The sequence below is a fragment of the Arvicola amphibius genome, chromosome 1 (genome assembly GCF_903992535.2).
Source record: "Arvicola amphibius chromosome 1, mArvAmp1.2, whole genome shotgun sequence".
NCBI lineage: Eukaryota > Metazoa > Chordata > Mammalia > Rodentia > Cricetidae > Arvicola > Arvicola amphibius.
In genome coordinates, this window is record NC_052047.1 from 108,987,083 (window position 1) to 108,992,440 (window position 5,358).

Here is a 5,358-nt window from a genome sequence, read left to right on the forward strand (position 1 = left end):
AATACAATTTCTGTGTGGTTATTTTGGGGCTAAGTGGCCAGGCAGCCAGGATGAACAAGCAGTTGCCTTCCAGTAACAGTTGAGCACAAACTAGTTCTTAGAATAGATTCTGGCACCAGTTATTTCTACTAAGAGAAACAACCTAGGAAACTCATAATTAAGCATCTATATTCAGTAACATTAATTAAACATATTAGATGTATATTATGGATCAAGGGCTTTACTTGCTAGTGAGAATTTTATGATGGAAAGGATTAAGACCTTTGTCTAGGTTCTACAGCCAAGAAGCTTGACCCAACACCTTCTGAACCCTGTGAAAGGTAGAAGAGAGGGTTAATATGCATTATGTAGTTCACCATTTGTGTCCTAGATCCTCTTAGGTATCTAATGAGTCCATTTCTGATTCAAGCCTATGCTGTAAGTAAAAAAGACTGCCTTCAGCATGGAGTATCAGTTGTAGTTGGTTTCAAGCTGCATGTCTGAGTACTTGGTCAAAATAACAAGAATCAGGGTAGCATTGGTAACCCTCACACACTCTTGTATGGCTCCCAGCCTGCTCCTGGCTCGGCTGCCACTGGGAGGCCACACAGCTGACAAGAACAAGATCATTGGATCCTCCAGACTCCAGAGGGATGGGATGCACTTGGAAGTGCTCAAGCATATTGAAAATGGATTGTAATAACAGATGTTGGAACTGGCAGTGACTCTCTTCTTTCAATGACAAACACAGGTGCTTGGCCCTGCCCTGGAAGTTGAAAGTGAAGACATATTCACCACATCTTGTCTCTCATATCAGGAAAGCACTATGGGAGCCATGGTGTGGGAGGTACTGTGTGTTTTTTTATTGGTTAATGAATAAAGAACTGCTTTAAGTGTATGACATGGAAGAACAGAATTAGGCAGGAAAAGCTAGGCTATATGCTGGGAGAGAGAAGGTAGAGTCAGAGAGATGCCATGGAGCCACTGCCAGAGTCAGACATGCTAAAACTCTAAATGGGTCACAGTGTTTGATAAACGTATGTAGGCTTGGGAGAGAGAAGAAAGAGTATAAAGAGTTGAAAAAGAAGTAAATCATTTAAAAATGTCTTTAAAGAGACAGAGTACAGATAGTCATAGATTAAAAGGAGTAAGGAAAAATAAGCCATGTAAAGATAGACTATACATGGAGTCTGGATTATGTATAGTATTGTGTTTCCTTTGAATTTTTTGAACTGTGAGGAAGCTAAGCACAGAGAAACATTTCATTGTATGGGCTGCTAAGCTAAACCACCACATATATTATAAAGGTACCATGACTTCAAAATTTGGGTCTAAGAATACGGTGCTTTGGAAAAGAGGATCTTCTTTTGTTTCCACAGAGGATGAGAACCTGTGGATTTATTCCAGACTAATATGGTTTGATAGATCACAAACCCCCAAGAGGTTGCCATGAGCACCCTCAAAAAACTACTTCACTCAATAAACAGCAGGAAGAAGTTTGTACAGAACTGTGCCCATATTCCCAAATATTGTTTGCAAATGTTTCTTTACATTTAAATGGGGATATGCTTTAGAGATTTGCATGGGTATGGATCTTGGTTTATTGATGCAAATTTAAGGTCAATCTTGTTATATGTATATTTCTGCTCTTGATTAAGGTGTTGTGATTGTGTAGTTCATTTAAAATGTAATGTATAATTAAGAAATACAGGTTAATAGATAGTCATCTATAATAGTCAAACTTGTAGTCATGTTAATTAGATTTTCTAGATGTATAGAGATACATTTCAGCTAGATAGGTATTCTTCAAATCTTTCAGAGACCTTCAGAATATTGCATTTAAAATGTTTAAGAACTTAAGACTTTTCATAACAGTGAGACACATCTGCTCCTGGCAACACCAAGCTGCCTCAAAAGGAAGATGGGCTTTGAAGAGGCTCCTTATGGAGTTGGTTGACCGTTTGGAAAGAAACTATTCTTGCCTGGACTGCTTGATAAACAGGACCCACAGAAAAAATGACTGCTAAACTTGCCTAAAGGGGAGATGATCCTTTGGGGTTCCTGCTTCACAAAAGAGTCTGCTAGACATTCTGCAGGACACACACAAAAAATGTGATGAACAAAGTGCCAGTATAGGTGAAACTATCTTTGAAATTTCCTGCTTTGTGAAAAAGTCTGCTAAATACTACGAGCCTGTAGGCAGAAGATGGATGCCCCAATGCTACAGAAGAACTGTTGGTAACTGTCTTGGCAGTGAGATGTCTCTGTCAATTGTAGAGTTTTGGAAGTTGCTTATAATGCACTTCCTGTTTACTTAGGTAATATATCCTTCTGGAGTCTTTGATGGAGTTGAAGAATAGATAGATAGTTATAGACATATTTTTCCTTAGTTATGATAAAAGATAAAGTAAATATAAATGTTTTAACTGTAATTCTTGATTGATAACTCTTTTGTTATATGTAATTTTACTATGTGAAAACCTTCCTTTTGTTTAAACAGAAAAGGGTTATAGGAGGTACTTCTGTCTGTGTGTTGCTTTTATTGGTCAATGAATAAAGAACTGCTTTAAGTATATGGCAGAGAAGAACAGAACTAGGCAAGGAAAGCTAGGCTGTATGCTGGAAGAGAGAAGGCAGAGTCAGAGAGATGCCATGGAGCTGCTGCCAGAGTCAGACATGCTGAAATTTGCCGGTAAGCCACAGCCTCGTGGCAATGCACAGATTACTGGAAATGGGTTAAATTAAGATGTAACAGTTAGCCAATAAGACTTAATGGGCCAAGCAGAGTTTTAATAAATATAGTTTCTGTGTGTATGATTATTTTGGGTCTAAGCTAGCTGGGCAGCTCTCCTTGCAACAGAGCCTGTGCCTCCTTCCAGCACTAACTGGGCAGCCTTGAGTTAAGAGAGTATGCCATGGAACCAAGGATATTCTGAGAGGGGCTGATCCCCCTCAGCACCCTCTGACTCTCCCTGGAACAGGAATGACCCTGTGGCTGTTTCTGCAGTATCCAGGAGAGTGGAGGTGGTTGAGAGGCAATGAACTGTCCCTGCTCAGGGCCCTTCCTCAGTGTAATGTAATGTAATGTAATGTAAGGGGACAATTTCAGAGGAAGCAGTTTTGTTGAGTCAAAGTGGGAGCAGCAATGCAGGCAGAACTAGGGGAGAAGGATGCTGATGGCCGTTTGGAAGGGCCCCCATAAGACCCCTGCAACAGGCGATCCTTATTCTTGCTGGGTCCCAGCAGTGGATCCTGGCTGGGCAGACTCTCTGAATTATTCAGGCAGGGCAACTCCAGGCTGTCTGTGTTACCCTTTGTGAGGAAGGCACTCCCAGGGGCCAGGGGAAGGGTCATAGGACAGGGGCTGATAGCAGGGCAGAATCCAGGGCTTAGGCATTCCTGGATGTCAGGCACCTGGGCCTTCATATCCAGTGCACCAGTTGTCTCCAGAATGTACTTTGAAGGGCCTTCTGCCTTAACCACAAATGTGTTCTCCCTATCAGGCATCTCTAGGGTCGTGGCTGTGCAGACATCATTGAGAGTAGAACAGGGAATGCTGAGTAGGGGCTGGGATGCGTAGGGTGGTATGAAGTTCTGCAAGCAACTTCCTCCTTCTCCTCCTTCACTTTGGAGCAGGAGGAGATACTTCTGCCACTGAGACTGCCCTCCTCCCCATGAGGTCATCCCAGCTGCCCCTTTTCCATGACCTACTACTGCTGGGTCAGGGACAGTTTTTTCAGCCCCCATAAAACTGAACTGCTCTTCTCTCTGTACCATTCCTGTAATGGATTAGGTAAAAATGTTGTGTATTCCCAAGTGTCTGCAGCAGCAGAAACGTTGCAGGTCCCCAAGTGGCAGCAGTGGGCAGTGGGTCCCAAGAGCAGCCAGTCCCAGGCAGGGAAGGCACAGTTCTCCAAGTGGCTGCAGTGGGCCACAAGGGGCAGCGAGTCCCGCGAAGAGAGACAGACAGATGGGCATGCCACAAGACCATGCGGCAGGTCTCCAAAGGCGCTGTTCTCAGCAGGCTATGCAGAGTGAGGTTGGATGTTATTTAGTGGGTTATGGAGAGGGGTTAAGGGGAAAAGGGGAAAGAGGAGGGAGGAAGAGAGAGAGAGAGAGAGAGAGAGAGAGAGAGAGAGAGAGAGAGAGAGAGAGAGAGAGAGAGAGAGGTAGTGGGGGAGAATAGATCTAGGCAGAAGCTGTCTCTTAGGGGGAGAGACAGGAAAGAGAGGGGACTCAGGCTGGAAGCTGAAGATCAGCTTGGGGGGAGTGGGCGTGGATTGTCTCTTAAAGGGCAGAGCTGACCGTTACATTTACTGCTCTGTCTTTCAAGGTTCCCCTTCCACCACTCAATCTCAGCCTCTCAAAGTGGTGAGTTCGTTTGTCCCCAGTGGATGTGCCGTCACTAGCCAATCCCTTACCAACTGTCTCAGCACCACCAGAGGAATTGGTGTTGCTTTTTCCACCTAGGACTGAAGGCCCTGGTGTGGTCTTCAGAGGCCCAGCTAGGGAGGAAGTGTCAATGGCCCCTTGCCACTGCAGGATGCCTCTTATAGAACTTCTGACTGAGCAACCCGCTGAATGGAAGGAAAAGTAAAGTTTCTTGAGGCTTTGAGGATGCTGTAGAAGAGGAAGAGACTGAAGAAGGAAGGAGGCCAGCTAGATTCTCAGAAGATAGAGATGGGTCCATCACAGCCGGGACCCTGCCCACCCTGCAGCGGTCAAAGGACAAGTCATGTGGTGGTTCAGGCTCCACACCAGGACTCAGTGGGGCCAAGACAGTTAGGGAGAGTGAGCCCAATGCCCAGGCCACTTCAGCTTCTAAGTACTACAGGAATAGCTCAGATAAAGGCCAGAAAAGGCAGCTTCTGCTCCAGGCTCTGCATATTGTGGGTGGGACGCCAAGTAGAGGCGAAAACGGCAGGCAAGATCCAGGACAGCAGCCCTCACATGGGACTCACAGAACTCTTGCCGACTTGGGGGAAAGGGTGGTGGCAGTGCTGGCAGAGAAGGGAAGGCCCCATCCTCTGGGGAAGGAGCACCATTCACGATTCGCCCCAGGAGGAGCCTGTGAGGAGGGGCAGCAAAGAAGAAAGCAGCCAGAAGACAAGGGGTGAGCCGCAACAACTGCATCTGAGCTCCAGAGTCAAGCTAGTAGAAGTAGCTGCCATCTGAGGAGAATGTTCCATTCCCAGAAGGGAAAGGGGATTCAACCACAGTTGAATGGCAAAAGCCTTTCTGTGAATTAAGAGAACAGCCAGCGCCCTGATGCCTCTTAACTGCTGGCCTGTAACTGGATTTGTTGGGACGAGAGACTAGGAGCGAAAGTCCAGCAATCCACGCGACTCCCTGGAAAGCAAGAGAGCCTTCAGACAATCC

At 45.6% G+C, this 5,358-nt stretch overlaps 1 pseudogene; it reads right to left on the minus strand.

The window, feature by feature from the left end:
• Nucleotides 1-466: 466 nt before the first annotated feature.
• LOC119823017 lies at nt 467-5,112 on the minus strand (annotated as a pseudogene).
• Between the last annotated feature and the right edge of the window lie 246 nt (nt 5,113-5,358).